The 18,012-nt window shown below is 34.0% G+C and overlaps 1 protein-coding gene and 1 long non-coding RNA gene across 2 annotated transcripts in view; one reads left to right on the forward strand and one right to left on the reverse strand.

The window, feature by feature from the left end:
• The window catches only part of Oatp74D (Organic anion transporting polypeptide 74D), a 163,680-nt gene that overhangs the window by 111,727 nt on the left and 33,941 nt on the right, over positions 1-18,012 (reverse strand). The gene's annotated exons all lie outside the window — the stretch shown is intronic.
• Positions 12,609-13,880, forward strand: LOC135847963 (uncharacterized). The gene is made up of 3 exons (XR_010559283.1): positions 12,609-12,826; positions 13,042-13,209; positions 13,291-13,880. It is a non-coding gene; the product is annotated as an uncharacterized LOC135847963 (long non-coding RNA).

Genomic DNA, 18,012 nt, shown 5'->3' on the forward strand with positions numbered 1-18,012 from the left:
GTATAGAGTCTGGAAAGTAAAACAAACCGTAGCTCTAGTACTAAACAACAAATTCGAAACGAAGTTGGATTCGGTTCAAATAATGAATAATGGTCTATTAATTACACGTTCGTCGTAAATTTGCAAACGATAGGAAATTAGCTTAACTTCCCCAACTATCTGCAGTCTTCGGTTGTGGAAGAAGGAGCCACATTTCCAGACATTAAAAAAGAAATATATTATCCAAAATAATCATGTATCACGTCCTTATGTCATAATAAGAGAAAGGAGGATCCCTCAAATATGATCCTCAAACGACTCAGAACTTTTCCTAAAATTAACTTCGAGTCATGCTTTAAGTACTTTAATACGAATCAGTTTCGGTGGATATACTCGCTTACTTCTTAGGAGGTAAGTAGGAGGGACAGAAAACGAATGTTTTTGAATTTAAAAAATAAAAGACGACAGACCAACCCCTCCCCCCACTCCTAAAAAAATTAAGCCTCTGAATGAGATCTCTATTTCTGAGAAGAATTTTAGAATTAGACAAACCTGAGGTCGGAAAGGCGTGTCAAAAATACCACAACGATCAAAATTTCAGATGCTGAAGTTCGTTTGGCGAATTTTTGGAAATCAAATTTGGGGCAGAAACGTAAAAAAAATCATAATTTTACCCAACAAAGCAAAAAAGCAGAAATTTGGTGTGTACGCATTTTTGACCCCCCCCCCCACTCCCCTCCCATAGAGTTGAAAAGTTTCCGAACTGTTTTCAGCAGTTCTGCAACTTCCAGTACGTAAATTTCCAGAAGAGAAAATATTCTCAAAATTTCATCGAATTCAGTTGTAAGGCTGAATTTTACAACCCATTTTGGAGCCTCCAGAAATTTTTTTAAGATTTCAGTGTTCCAAAAAACGCCTTAAAATCTACCTATTAAAATCAACTGGTACTTCCAGAACATTGCCGGAGGCTCCAAAACGATTTAAAATTCACCTCCAGTTGACTCGACACTTGGAAAATAGGTTATGAAGTAACTTTTAGCTTTTTAATTAGGTTGGGTAAACTTTATGGAAATCAACTTTTGAAAATTTGCTGAATGCTGCAGAATTATCCGAAGCAACTCGAAATCGTTGCTAATAGATTGGGGTGAGTGGGGGGAGGGGATCGAAAATGAGTACAATTCAAATTTCAGATTTACTCTTCGTCACACTGACTTTTGAAAACTTAAAAAAAAAAATGATTGAATGTATCATTTTATGACACACATTGAAAAACTACCTCTAGTGAAAAAATCACGATGAATCGGAAGTCTTGACATAATGTCAGACGTTTAAAAATTTTGAAAGTGATGATTGATGATGTACAAATTCGTACTTAGACATAATAACATTTCGTTAGACTTTCAAAAACTTGGAAAAACATTTGATAAATTTCCAATATTTTTTCTGATTCTGATCTTTAAGAACTTGAAAAAAATTGGAAAGAATTCTTGATATAATGTCAGACTTTGGAAACTTTGAAATATGTAAATCACCTATAGATATATATAGATTTAAACTTAGTCATTGTGGTGCCCGGTTTCGGGCTTGTGGTGCGGCACCACAAGCCCAAAACCGGGCACCACAATGACTAAGTTTAAATCTATATATATCTATAGGTGATTTACATATTTCAAAGTTTCCAAAGTCTGACATTATATCAAGAATTCTTTCGATTTGGGCACCACTGGTGCCCAAATCGGGCACCACAAGGTCCTTTTATATAAAACGATGCAGAATCGAGTGAAATGCACTCTAAGGTGAAAAATTTTTTTTTGAGGCGGGCACCACAAGTACCAAGTTTATATATCGGGCACCACTATGACTAACTATGATGAAAAATCCAAACTGCACCAAAACACCTTTATCATACATATATATGTGATCCTCTATGTGGGCGGGCACCACAATTACCATAAAAGACCCGGGCACCACAAGATACTAGGTACGTGTATTCATATTTCTGAAATTTTTATTCAAATTTAAGTAATCTGACTTTTAGAAATTAATGAACTACATACATAGGTACACATTTAAGTAGGTATGTCAAACTTTCAAAAATGGCTTGATAATATTTGTATTTTGTCAGACTTTATTTTTTTATTTGCAATTCCAAGCATCGAGTTAAGAAAAAAACTGTCCATGGTTTAAAACTTTCATCCTTGAAGAGGAGACTTCGGACATATTTCTTCAACATTAATGGTCCAAATTCGATTCTCAAAAATGTTTACCAAAAATCAAACATACACTTAAGGACCTGAAATGTTGACTGATGAAGTGATGAGAGAGATACGTACTTCTTTTGGCATACCCCAATCGAGTTTTATCCGGTTCATGAACTAGACGAACTATTTTTACAAATTTATTTCATTTTTCTCATCCCTGTTTGCATTTTAAAATGTTTTTCATGTTTTTGAGTTGTTTGGTCTTTATTTTGAATTTTTTTCGGTACTTTTAAAAAAAAATACTACCTAATTAGGAAAAAAGATTTCGCTATTTCATACGAAGAAATTATTTTCTGATTTTTTTAAACAGGATTTTCGACATTTCATTGTTTTATGACATTTTTTACATTTTATTCCAAAAACGTGTTTTTCATATTTGAATTTTTTCATCCATATTTTAAATTTTATCAAAATTTTGCTCAATATCAGAAAAAATCACCCTCAAATAGAATATCAAAATATTTCCAAAGAGAATTTTTTTTTTTTTTTTTTTTTTGGGGTGTTTCTAATTACATGATTATTACACCCGTAAGGGGGGGGGGGCTAGATTTGGTTTGTGAGGCCGATGTTTTCTACTAGGGAGATGAATTTTTGTATTTCTGAGGGTTCGTCAGGGATAGTAGGTGGGTTTTCTTTTATCTGTAGTGTAAGTCTGTTTTGTTGTAGTTGGGGACAGTTGAAAAGTATGTGTTGGATGGATATGGGTTCGTTTCTGCAAAATTGGCATGAGGGTTTTGGTTCTTTTTGGTATAGGTGGTTATGTGTAATTTTTGTGTGGCCTATTCTTAGTATAGTAATCAGGATTTCTTCTTTTCTGTTCAGGTGGCCTAGATTTTTCCAGGGGAGAGTAGTTTTTTTTATGTTGGAAGAGTTTGTTTGAAGTTTGTTGTGACCAAAAGTTCTGCCAGTTAGTAAATGTGTTGTGAGTGATTAGAGATTTAATGTCATCAGGAGTGAGAGTGGTGAGAGGGGAGGGGGTAGCGGCTGTTTTTGCTAATCTATCAACAGTTTCGTTTCCAGTAATACCTATGTAGCTGGGAACATACATGAAGCTAATTGAGTAATCATAATATTGGAGGTTAAAAAGGGACTTATGTATGTCTTGGACTATGGGATGGTCAGAAAAAATGTTTTGAATGGATAGCAGTGAACTTAGTGAGTCGCTTTGGATTAAGAATTTTTTATTTTCTGATTGAATGGAAATTATATCTATTAGGCAATGTTTTATGGCAGTGAGTTCAGCAGTAAAAATTGAGGCACAGTTGTGAATTTTGAAACTGAGAACTTTGTCATTAATTGAGTAAGCATAACCAGTATGAATATTAGAAATTTTTGAACCATCTGTGAAGCATAAGTTATATTCAGTATAGTTTGATAACAGTTCTAAGTAATGACTCTTGATTAATAATGGGGAGTGATCATGTTTTGGGTAGTTTCTTAGGTAAAATTCCATCTGTATAGGTTTGAGAGACCAAGGGGGATAAGATATTGGTTGATGTATTAGGTTTTTTAGGTCAATTTGTAGGTTGTTCATATTTTTGATAAATTCTGGGATTGGGCCTGAAGTATGGAGGAAATGCTGAGAGCTGTAGACATTGAGTGACCTTTGAAGAGAGTGAGATGGATTATTTGCAACAGTTGTTAAGAATTTGTTTGTCATTAGAATTTTCCTAAAATCAGGAGGAATCTCTGCAGCTTCACAATAAATACTATCAATTGGAGACGAATAGAGAGCACCTATGCAGATGCGCAAGGAGGAATTTTGAACAGTTTTGAGAATGTTAGTAGTTTTATTTGACAGGTTTGTAAAGCATGGACTTCCATATTCAATTTTACTACGTATCAGAGCTTTGTACAAGTGAAGTAATAGTAGAATTATTTTTGTTGTTTTCAATTTTTAAAAAAATTTTCAAACAGCTTTTTCCATCCAGTGATTTTTAGTTTTAGAAAATTAAAATAATTCTACCTATTTTTGTCCTTTTCATGTTAAAAATCCAAGTCTACGTACCCCCCCTCCCCACCTCCCTTCCATCAACTTGAATAGAAGTCGTGGTAAAAGTCCATTTAACTGTTTAAAAAAAAAATCGAAAAAAACTTCGACTTATCACCACCAACAGTTGAAAAAATAAAACCTCAATTTTAGATTTGTGATGAAATTTCATCAGTTTTTTTTTTTTTTGTTCTTTTTTTCGTGTTTGAGTGATAGACCAGGCAAATAGCGGTTTTAAAAAGGAAAAAATTGGCACATCAATTTTTTCTTCGCGAATGTGTTCGGATGAACCCCCTGAACTACCAAAAAAAAACCGACCCTCCTACAACTGGAGCTAATTTTTTTAGGGGGCTAAAACCTGTTGCGATTCATGTTTTTTGCGTTTTACTCCGCAAATATTAGGTTTACGATAAAAAGTACCATAACAAAAAGTGTTCCCCTTCAAATTCTCTACAATTTGATACTACGCTCGATACCCATTGCTCAAGGGAGGTGTCCAAAAAAAGGGGTGGAAAGAGTAGGTGTTTCAAAAAAGGTCAGTCCAATAAATTGATCAGAGTTACCACTTAATATCATTCGTTTTCGCTCAATTTTTTTTTACAAAGTCTACTCACCCAACTATTAGTCACACCACCATTGATTGGTTTTCATCCCTCCCTGGGGGTTGGTGGGGGATGCTTGATTTTTCTAGTAACACAAAAAAAACTGAATCATATATTTGAAAAACGAATTTGGGCATGCGATATATCGAATAGTATGTTTTCGAGGTCGCTGAATACGAATAACAACTTATTGTCTGGGTCCAACTCCTCAAAGCCCCTCTGTGCCCCAAAAAGGAAGTTAAAATTTTAAAAAATCGAGTGATATATCGAGTTGTATGTTTTCGAGGTCGCTGAGCACGAATATGAACTTATTTTTCGGGTCCCACCCCCCAAAAATCGAAAAAATGTCCGGTTTGCGTCATTCGTCATCGTTTGATGACCTCTACACATGATCTGATTTTGAAAAAAATCGAAGACCCCTCGTGCAAAAATCCGCCGATTTGGCATGGAATGGAATGACCCAAATATAATTTTGATAATATTTTTGAGTGAATATATCATTTTAATAAGTTCTTAACTCTGTTTCATGCAGTTTTCTCTAAATTTTGACCATCTTTCAAAAATCTTCATGATCATCATTTTCTGGTAATTTTGGTAAGTTTGGTAATTTCAAATAATTTTAATGATATTATTGTGTTTTTACATCATTTTAATCGATTTTTTTGGACCATATTTTGTGCAAAGTTCTCTCAACCTTGACAACTTTTCATAAATTATTTTCATCAGTTTTTTGTAATTTTTGATAATTTTAACAATTTTTGTGTAATTTTGGCAATTTTTCTAAAAATTTCCTTAGTTTACGGTAATTTTGAATAATTTTGAAACTTTTTTTAGCGCTATCAGGCCATTTTTAACGTCATGTTTTCACGATATCTTATGCAAATTTTGCTAACTTTTTATAAAAGTTCATTCGTTTTTTTGGTAGTTTTAATTTGAATGTTTTTAAAAATGTTTTCATGAAATTTCAACAATTAGGCATGTTAAACGACGTTCTATGTTATTTAATGTAATTTTTGATAAAATTTCAACAGTTTCCATTAATTTGTAAAGAGTTGAATGCTATATTTTTTGTGCTCTCATTTACCTAAATCCTTTTCAAAATTTTTGTACGCCATCGCCACTTTGATGTGTTTTAAGAACGTTTCCTGGTATTCGATGTGAATTTTGATGTAATTTCACCAGTTCTCACTTCTCAGTGATTTTTTTTATCATTTGTACTAAATTTCGTCTGCTGATATTTTATCATTTTTCGTACTTATTTCGAATCACACGTAGACGTATCGAAATACGTATTTTGGAATTTTGTGAACAGCTTTAGAGAAAGTTTACCACTAAAATAGGGGACCAGCCGAACACCCCTTGAAAATATTTCTCTTTCAGAAGGAAAAAAATTATTAGTAACTTTAAATCTCGTAATCTTTTGTAGAAAATATTTCGAGAATCTCAACGACGATGTAGGTTCGCTACGGCGACATAAAATTTCCTACTCTGCCTCTCCAGCACTCGTAATCTCTTTGCAAACCGTTCGGTAAATTCGTTTGCAATACTTGTAGGTATATGTACAATACAATGGTGAATACCGTGTACATATTTACGAGTACACACGCATTATCGATGATAAAACTGTTTACGATCGCCATTATTTAAGGTCAACGCGAAAGATTTTTAACGCGTTTGTACAAACGGTCTTACAGATCAAGTATTTCAATGTCACTCCAATTTCTATTCTTGAACGTATAATAAATTGATTCGCGTATTACTCGTATATTGAACATACGTACATTTGTACATAAGGCGTTTTTTCTCATACATATCGTTCAGATGGATGATTGCAAGAAGAATTCGTATATCCTGACCAGTGACCACTCCAGTTTGCTCAGGAAGTCGAGATTGTGGTGTGGTGGTGATTGGAGAGCTACATAGAGCGACATATATTTTTTTCAAGGTTTGCATTGAAATTTATATATTGGATTCCAATCAACGCTCGTTAATATGAACAGATGCTGGCTAATTGAACTAGAGACAAGATCATGTTGTTTGATGCATTTTTAACTGCATTGCGTGCATTAAGTATAGTGTCCCTCGCATTTAGTTATCGTCTTTGTATAATGCTATGTGCAGTAGAGAAGAGATGTTCTATTTTTTAAATTGAAATGATAAAGGATGACTCATACAGGGGCTTCGTTTCAACTCATAATTATTAAGAATGGAATATAATTAGGTAATCAAACTACTCGAATGGCGGGGAGGGGGAGGTAATATGGATATAGTTCCACATTCTTTACAGCTGGGTTAAAAAGTGATGGAAAAGGTGATGAAATGAAAGGGGAAATCTGAAGTTTCAGAAGGGACACAAGCCATCAAAAAATGAGAAACAGAGAAGCAAGGAAGCGAGGTTCATCGACTTAATTTTTCTATAGAACTTTATCAAAATGGCCAATATTACTTGCTACCCTCCCAAATCCTCATACAGAAGAAAGTACGAGTATGACTTCACTACGCCAATTTGAGCTCATCTAACCTCTCTCCAGACATCAAACAGGCAGACATACCATCGACCACACTGCCCACGTCATTCACATCAATTCGAATCCAGACATTGTAACAATTCCAATCACACCTCCTGACCACAAACAACGCAGACTGGTAATAATACAGAAACACATCGTTATAGTAAAATAGCCAGACAAACGGCCACAAATCGACGGATCGATCTTTAACAGCAGACGAATCAGGGTAAAGGACACGACATATCCGGACCATTAATTCCGTACTAAACGCAGCAGCAGAGACCAAACAAAACAGATGAAGGACCGGAATGAGACGATGGCGTGTACAAATTACGATATCAAATCATGTACAAATCGTATTTGGCTGCTGGGTGATGAGAGGTGAGAAGTTGGAAACTGTATACCTAGTCTGGCTATTAACATATTTTTCCCTTTGGTTCAGAGCACACAATAGTATATATAGGTAGTATTTCGTAATATTGTATCATCACAAAAAGCCAGCAACCGTCGTCGTCGTCATCGTCTCCGCATTCGATAGATGAAAGAGAAAAAGAAGACAAGTTAAGGACACTTTCGATCTGTATAGTGTCACAAATAAATGTAATACACGTACATTTACCAAGATACATACATATACGTAAGTAAGTATACGAGTAGAAAGATCCCTACGTTTGCGGTCAATAAGACCGATATCTCCCTTACAGATGGTGATCGGCTGCAGTCTACACATCGTAGTAAAACAAAAAAAAAAAAAAACCTGTACACGATGAGAAAGAAAAACCAAATGACGAGAAACTGTAAACAGGTTAACCTTGATAATAAATTACGTCTCGAAATGGTGAGTACACTGAGTAAGAGAGCGAGGAGGAAGAGAGAAAAGAAGAAGGAAAAAAGTAAAAACACTATATGTATATTACATAGACAGATACCCATACACACATGCCAAGTACCTAGAGAATATACAGTGAACACCGCGCCGAAGACCGAACGGCGATAGAAGACCAAGTAACCCGTTCGTAGCGGTTATCGAGCGAGAGTGAGAGTGCTCTCAATGGAACCGATTCAAGTGCACAGAAAGTACCCATTTATAAAACGTATCATTATTACCCAGACACCATTAAACCTATCTGATAAAAATCTACCATAAAAAATGACTAAAGTAAATAAATAAATAAAGGAAATCAATTATTCAGTTGCGTAAATTACGTGATGAGGCTATTACACGCCGTGTTGCGTGTAATGGCGTGAATTTTTTCTCGCCTTTTGCGCGGGCGCGAGTACGAATATGAAATTCTTCTTGGAAGCTGATAAGAATTCTCTTATATGTATGTACTTCGCATCATTGCTGTTTAGCATAACGCGGCATTAGCTGAAGATGCCTGCCTAATTAGTCCCAATCTAAGTGTCCAAGTACACGTCATTTATAGGCTTCAGTTGAAAATGATGCACTGATGCAAATATTATAGATTCAAAATGAAAACAATCCAAAAATGTGAAGGTAATGACACAGAAGCCAAAACAGAACAGAAACGCCACAGTAACGCAACTAAAACATAACAGAAACGTAACGAAACCGTTGCAATATCTAAAACTAAACAAAATTACAATATCTGAAACGTAACAGAAACAGAACTATAACGAAACAGTAACGTAACGAAACCGTAGCAATATCTAAAACAAAACAAAATTACAATATCTGAAACGTAACAGAAACAGAACTATAACGTAATAGAAACGTAACTATAACGTAACCGAAACATTACGTAAACGTAACTATAACGAAACATAATTTTGAAAGAAATATAACCGAAACATGGTGAATTCCCATAACATAGCAAATTGGAAACCATTTTCAATCACTTATTCAAGATTTTTAAACAAAATTCTTTGTTGAAATTTTAAAAATGGACAAATGGTTGCCATTTTGTTGGAAAAATTGAGAAAAACAAAAATTGTTCAATTTTTGAAGTTTTGGTGTTAGAATGCATCTCAATTCTCTCACACTTTTTTTTCAACATACATAGGCAATTGGGTATCTGGATGCAAAACGTAACGAAGCAATGACAATAACGTAATAAAGTAGTAACGATAACGTAACGATAACGTAACAAATCCGTAACGATAACGTAACGAAGCCATACCGATAACGTAACGAACTCGCAACAATAACGCACCAAAATCGTAACAATAACGTAACGAAACCATAACAATAACGTAACCAACACAAAAAACTAAAAGAATTTCCATAGGAATGCGGTCATAAAATACCAGAAACCTGACTTGCATGCACATCACTAAAACGCAACAGAAACGTAACGATAACATAACTGAAACGCAATTGTAACGTAACTGTAACAAAATGAAATTTTGAAAGAAATATAACCAAAACATGGAGAACTCACGTAACATAACAAATTGGAAACACAACAGTAACATAACCGATGATTTTCACTCACTTATTTTCAGATTTTTAAACAATTTTTTGTTGAAATTTTGAAAATGGTTGCCATTTTGTTAATAAAATTGGGAAAAACAGAAATGGCTTCATTTTTGAAATTTTGGTGATAGAATATGTCCCAGGGTTCTCACTTTTCAACATAGGTAATTAGGTATCCTGATGCGAAACGTAACGAATCAGTAACAATAATGTGATAAAACCGCAACGACAACGCAACGGAATTGTAACAATAACGTAACCAACACAAACAAGAATTTTCACGGAAGTTCGATCATAAAATACTAGAAACATGAATTATAGATATTGTACAATTGTACATCATTGAAACGTAACTGAAACATAACAATAACATAACTGAAACGCAACGATACCATAACTGAAACGTAACGATACCATAACTGAAACGAAACTATAACATAACTGAAACGTAGCGATACCATGACTGAAACGAAACTACATATAACATAACTGAAACAAAACGATAACATAACTGAAACAAAACGATAACATAACTGAAACGAAACTATAACAGAACTGAAACAAAACGATAACATAACTGAAACAAAACGATAACATAACTGAAACGAAACTATAACAGAACTGAAACAAAACGATAACATAACTGAAACAAAACGATAACATAATTGAAACGTAACTGTAACGTATCCATAACGAAACAGCACTGTTACAGAAATATTGCAGGACAACTCCCATACCAAAACTTATAGGAAACACAACTGTGTAACGATTCATCGCAGATAAGTATCATGATGTAAAGTTCAAGAACTTTGTCAATCTGAAAGTTATGAAAAAAAAATTCAAAAAGCTCATTGAAATTGCTCAAAATGATTTATATAGTCAAACCTAATCATAAAAATTTACAGAAACCACCGAAAAATTTATAAAAAGTACTTTGAAATGATACATAAATCAAAGTTTTCCTGATTCGAAAAGGTTTGTTCAAAAACTCATCAGACAAAAAGAATTTCATCATTTTTTCAATAACTATTTTTTGACGTTTTAGTTCATTTTCCATGATTTGTACTTAACATTAGACATGAACTTCAATTTTTTTACAAAATTTTAGATGCTAAAGGTTTGTGAGTTTTTGGTACTTACCTATCTAATTTTCAATAATTTTATTATTTCATTCCTATTTTTACATCATTTAAATCGTTTTTGGACAATATTTTATGCATTTTTTCTCAAATTGCTCAACTTTTTGAATTTTTAAAAATGCTTTGATAATTTTTGTTGAATTGGTGTTCACATTTTTTGGACAAGTTTTAATACTTTTTTATTAAAATTTTTGACAAATTTTATCAAAATTGTATCTCTTTTTGATTATTTGGCTGTGTATTTGGAGAAGATTTCCTGCGATGTTTTGTGCAACTTTTGCTTATTGTTACTTTTTTCAACTGTTGATACTTTTCGAATTTTTTCAAAGAAAGGACATTTTTTAGTGATTTTTGCAATGAAACGAGACTTTTTGCAACTTTTGACATAAAAGGGAGATTTCGCATTCAAAAATTATAAATTCCATTTTCTCTGATAGCTTTACTTAGTCATTTCCATACTTTAGGGCTGCAATCTAACGTAAGATTTTACGTAGGCACCTATTAATTGTACTTGTACCACGTTCCATATCATACAGAAATAAATACGAGTTAATCGAGACGTTTGACAAATTTTGGTGACAATTTGTGCAGCCAGCGATTCTACATCTACACACGTTATAAATTCGATATAATGAAACCGTCTCGCATTTAATTGCGGCGGTATCAGCGTTTTGCCAACGAGAAAACGTGACGGGAAGATTTTTTATTTGAAATTAAAAGCGAAGACGCGTGTCTCCGGTCACTTAAAAGTATAATAATGAAGTAATTACCGGCGTAATTGTAACACAGACTGATGGTAGTCTGTAGTCACAGGATGAATTTCGCGTTGATCAAGCAGTCCGGTCGGACTGCCCCGCCAAGCTAGAAAAAAAAATGCACACAAAAAAAACAACAATAATAATAATAACAAACGTGATGACAGTCCGGCCACTTACTGCTTATATTCTCTGAACAACTAAGCGTATTTTTGATGTTCAATTTCTCGCGAATAAAGAAACGTACGATTCTGATTTTTTGATATGTTGTTGGCATCAACGAGAGCTTTAATTTGGTATATTCACAAAGTTTCTACGGTAAAAAACGATGTAGATTGTAGTACCCAAAGTTAGCATTTTGGGGTAATTTTTGAAATCTCAAATCTTCGTGTCAACAAAAAACTACTGAACCAATTCAAGTCAAATTTCGTACACTGGTGTAAATTAACGAGTTATTTCTAAATACAACGTCAGTTTTTTTAAAAAAATATTTTTTACCCCCTTTTTCTCAATTTGAAAATTTCTCTCCCCCCAAAAACACCCCTAAAATGAAAATTTTTCGTGGTACCGTAGAAAAGCATCATCTACATCATATTCACTATCAATGTGCAAAATTTCAAGCAAATCGGTTCATTAGGAGAGGCTGTAGCCCTGACAACGGAAATTACCTTCATGATTTTTCAGTGACAGAGATGAGAAAGAAGTGGAAAAGAAGAAACAGAATAAACATTTTTAGTTGAAGTGTAAAAAAGGGTCATCTACATGACTTGCACTACCACTATACGAATTTTCAAGTAAATCCGTTCATTTGAAGAGGCTGTAGCCTTGTCAACGGAAAGTTCCGGTGGTATATTTTACCAATTTCCGGCGGCATCCGTGGAGATAACAGAAAAAGGAGAAGAAGGCAGTTTGGGCGAAGCCCAAGGGGGGGTGTGGGGGGGACGAAGTCCCCCCCAACGAACAGAAACCCTAAACAGTGATAAGACTGATAAGAAGTTTATACCTCCTTCGTTAATCGTGATTTTAGTTTATCAATCATACTTAAAAGTATTGAAAAATGGTTGCTAATAATTTGAAAGAAGAACGAAGAGCTGAACCTCAGACCTCAGTTCATGCGGATTGAAAGAAATATGTATACACTCTAAAAGAAATCGTAAGTGTTACCCATTTTATAGATTATTTGTAAAATTCTATGTATTCCACCTTATGGTATCTATATCTACTGTAAATATTCATAATATCTACGTATCAGTTCTTCAAGTCTGAATTGTAAAGATCACTGAAACTTGAAATCTGTTATGTAAATGTGTTTCGAAGTGTTCCAATTCCAAACACATTCTAACCCTTCGTTATTTCTTCTATTTTCAGGCTGGTAACATGTCATTTTATTAAATCTATCGAACAACAAAATAGCCTTGATTCGGCGAGTAATCTAAGGGTTACTTCAGTCTATGCGCTCAAATAGTTACTTATCATTGGAAATAGAACTAATCTGGAGAAAGATAGAACCGTACCTTTAGAATTAGCTGAACAGTAGTAAGTAAACTTCAGACCTCAGCTTCACGTTTAGTTGCGTTTTTACTCAATTAATGTTCAATTCTATTTGTTTTGTTCTAGATAGATACCTATGCCAAACAAGTTGGCTCAAATCGCAAAACATTATCACTCGTGTCAGCAAGACTGAACTGTGGTATAGAAGAATATTATTCTTAGAATTGACTCAGCTCGTGTTACAATTTTACAAAAAGCCGAAAAGCAAAGTAAACCTGAAAGAAAACGCTCTCAGTAGCTAAAACGTAACGTTCAAATAGTCAACAACGAAGAAGAAAATAATTCATCACAGTATAGAAAATTCTGCGGTGGTCCATCGCATTGATATCAAATCAGTATATTGTATGTTTTATTATTATCAATGTACCTAAGTACTTTACTTGGTATATCCAACTGTGTTAATCTGTTAATCCTTTATTACAAATTAAATTTGCATCGTGTTAGAATAGCTATAGACACGATGCAATCTAAGTATAGATTTCGGATGTGCTTATTGAGTTGTCTCATCGTTGATTGAGTTGTAATATGTAGGAGTAATTTATCGTTGTACGTGCATTGTTTAAATTTTCTATTTCCTATTTTTATGTTGTGCTTTTCCGCGATTTTAATTTTATGTCAACGATTTTTTAAATTACAAGTATGAGGTGAGTTGTTTATTTTCAGACTCATTCTGTTCTATATACAGTTACCTACCATAATACATGATCTTGTGCGTTTCTATTAGTTACTTCGGTATTGATTTTTTCCATCAATAATATGCGTCGATGGTTTGGTACCTATCAATCGCGCGTAGAGTACAACATTCAGATAATTTTACCGATTAGTTATTCGTCTCTGTTTGAAGATGAATTTACCGAACGAGTTTTGAATGCACGTTATAGTATGTACTTAGGCTTAACTATGCACTACACTTCACAGAAGTGTCCTCTTTTTAATGTGACTGAAGTTTTGGAAATTCTTTGAAATTTCTTTCATAAATTTTGAAGGGATTAATCCTCTAATTAGTATGAATTATTTTTATTCTTCAAGTTAACTCTCCCTAAATCGATTACTTCTGCAACTTTGATAGGTATTTCATTATAACTATTTTGGCGAGAGAATAAATTTTTCTTTGCAGAGGTCAACATCTTTAATAATTTTTGATATTCTCCATTTTCGATTAAGGGACGCAAAAGCTAGGTAAATATAACGAATGATCTAGGTAAATATAACGAATGATAGGCCCATCTCTTACGATCATTATAGTTTTAAGGGTTCAATTTATGCAGAACCGTTTTAGTTTTGCATGTTTCAGTTTGAATTTCTTCATTTCAGTTTCAGTTTTTCATCACTGATTGCAAGTATCATTCACCAGTGTACTGATGACAGATACTCTATCATGCAGAAATTATTGTTGCTTTTTTTAAATATAGGTACCTATTATTATTCATTTAGAAAAAAAAACAACTGATATCCGTCTGAAATAATACTTCTAAGAAGCGAAAAACCTACCGAGCTAAAAAAAAATTACTGCAAAAATTAATGTTCGAATAAAAATTGTGGTAGGCCAATATAATTTTTAAAAAAAACGACTGATATCCCCCGAAAAAATACTTTTAAAAAGCAAAAAACCCGCCAAGCTAGAAAAAAAACTACAAAAGTTGGTCTTGGAAAAAAAAAAAAAAAAAACAGAAACTGTCTGCTGAAAAAATGATGTGATATCAAAGTACCGCCAAGCAATCATTTGTTTTAAAAATTAATTTTTTCTGTCTGGGCTTTGAAAAATTTTAGGCACACCAGTTTCAAAGATGTACTTTATAAAATCATAGGTATCAAAGTAAAAAGTGCTTGAAAATCATTGTAGGATAGAAACACTCAAATCCATCAGGTATTGAAAATGAATCTGAAAACCGGGCCAAGCTTGGCGGGAACTTTTCGGGCCCGGTTTTCAAATTCATTTTCAATACCTGATGGATTTGAGTGTTTCTATCCTACAATGATTTTCAAGCACTTTTTACTTTGATACCTATGATTTTATAAAGTACATCTTTGAAACTGGTGTGCCTAAAATTTTTCAAAGCCCAGACAGAAAAAATTAATTTTTAAAACAAATGATTGCTTGGCGGTACTTTGATATCACATCATTTTTTCAGCAGACAGTTTCTGTTTTTTTTTTTTTTTTTTTTCCAAGACCAACTTTTGTAGTTTTTTTTCTAGCTTGGCGGGTTTTTTGCTTTTTAAAAGTATTTTTTCGGGGGATATTACTTATACAATACAAATTGGTCGACCTATCGCGAGCAAATGACCCGAACTTGAGAAGTTATTTAAACAGAGACATCATCGTGCGATAACCAATGACCATCGGATCGGCTTATTCTACGGACAATGACAATCATGGTGCGATGTTCTGGCTATTAGTAGGATTAACTGGTTGATTGGTGTACGTGATGTGTGACCTAGCGATGTTGATTTTATTAAAACTAGGAGTAAATTGGCCAATGGGGCGACGACGTAAGCCGTCATCATCGGCTTATATATGTAAGGTACTATTGGAAGAGAAAAATGGTTGAAACTGACTAACCACTTCTCTGGAATACGCGAGTAGGTACCTATATAGCTGCACATCGTCGTACATATAGAGACAGGGTATCATGGAAGTTTTCTAGCACTAATTGGCAAGTTGAGTGAACGACGTCCTTGGTTTTATTGCGCTATATTTTCTAGCAAGTGTAATAGTGTATTATGTATCTCTATCTATGTGTGATATTCCCCATTCCGCTATGTATTCGCAACTATCTCCGATCATCCTCTAGTTGTCACGCTTCCGCCAATTTGCGAGGCGTTGAATTAATTTTTTACAATAACCGTTTAATGGCCGTGAATAGGGCTTGTGCAAAGCGCAAATTTCCATTCTGCACAAATCGCTCGCGCCCACACGTTGATCATAATATAGCCATCGCAGTTTCTTCCAACTGGCGAATAAATTTTTTCAAAATAATTACCTATATCCAAGCGGTTATTTAATACCGATGTATGCTTATAAAACTTATATTATGCATGTTTCCCTTTTGCGAAAAAATTATCCAGCCAGAACCATTCTTAAGACGCTCAATCACTCATTCGTGTTTTTAACTAGGTACTAGATGTAGGTACGTCACGTTTTTTCATGTCCAGACTATAGGCGGGTCTTTTGATGGATTGTGTTGCACCTTGATGAATTCATTTGTGCGATCTATCGTCGTCTTTTTCTAGAATTTTAATTTTAGATCTTTCCTGGGTAGAAAATGGATGCGAACTTAATTTCATTGAGCAGATTTTATTTGACCCTTGAGGATAAGGATTTAAGGGTTCAAAAATTGAAATCATCGTGAATGGATATTTTTGGTTCAACTCATTTTAAAGACTTCCGAATCTCTTGGAAAAAAATTAAACTCTGAATCACTGATTCTTTTTCAGAGAACGATTCTTTTGAACTCGTTTTCAGCACTTTCTTCATAAAAAAGAAAAAAAACACTTTCCAATCCAAGTTGAAGTTGAAACTCTTTGCCAAATCTACATAGTTTAAGCTTGTGCTAGAGAATTCCTCAGCGAGGTTTCCCTCTTGAGATATCCCAAGACAGCTGATTTAAGCTTTCGCTGACATGATCTGAGGAAACATCCCCTTTATGGTCCAAAACAAGGGAGTAGTTGTAAAAGAATCAAACTATCCATCGATTCTCCTTGAAATAAATATTTTTAGAATCTCACCACTTGAAAGAAACATGCCCAACAAAATTAAGACAAACTTTGCTAAGCCGGGCACATTTACATATTTTTACAGAGTTAGTCGGTTTGTTACGAGTATAATAAATTATGCATTAAAAATAAAAACATAAGCCGAGTAGAAGGGAAAGATAAGAAAAGGTGCACCAAAACAAACCCTACGACTTGGAGAAAAGAAGATACGTCGCTTTAGTAAGTGTACGTAGATGTACCGGCGCAGGCAACAGGTGTTTCACAGATTTCACCCTTCCCAGTCCAGACGAAGTTAGCCCTAAAATAATAAATACAAAATGTTTAACCATTCAAAGGATATAGGGACTTTTCATTAATATATATCCATTGGTTTAGGCTACGAATGTTTTGACGTTAGCAGTGTTGGCTATAGCAGCAGAAAGGGCTCCTACAACATGTGCTCAGTTATACTGTATTACGTGATCTATAACCTGGGAACATTGTTTCACAAACCTGCTTTTTAGAACGCTACCAAGATGAAGGGTTAACTAGGTCGTATTACGTTGAAACTGAAACCAATGATGAGAAGAGAGGAGTAAAACAAAAATCTAGAATAGTTTTTTCTCACGTGTCAGCGAGAAGGGTATAAAGAAGATGGAGAATACATTTTGGGGCATAAAAAGTATCTACTGAACGTAAGTATATTTCATCAACAATTTTTTATCACTTGTCACCTTACTTCGTTTTATGCTAAGAAAGTGAGAACTATTCTTGGAAAATGAATTTGTATGATAAATTAATAAACAACTCTCCTATTTTCATTAAACGAGAATAGAAGCGAACAAAAACATTTTGCACTACAGTTTCTTATTCAACTGACTGTCATTTGCAAATCCTAAGCCAAACAATTTCCATTTGAAATCCATTTCTTAAAATTTTCTGCACATTGCAGCAAATCTGCATTAAAATCCGATTTGGTCCGCGTTTCGCAAAAAAAATTGAAGAAGTATCCATTCCCCTTCCAAAAAATTTCTCCCATTTTCAACAAAGATTGCAAAAAAGTATCATTTCTTTGGTCAGTAATAATTGCAAAAA

This window comes from Planococcus citri, chromosome 5, assembly GCF_950023065.1.
Source record: "Planococcus citri chromosome 5, ihPlaCitr1.1, whole genome shotgun sequence".
NCBI lineage: Eukaryota > Metazoa > Arthropoda > Insecta > Hemiptera > Pseudococcidae > Planococcus > Planococcus citri.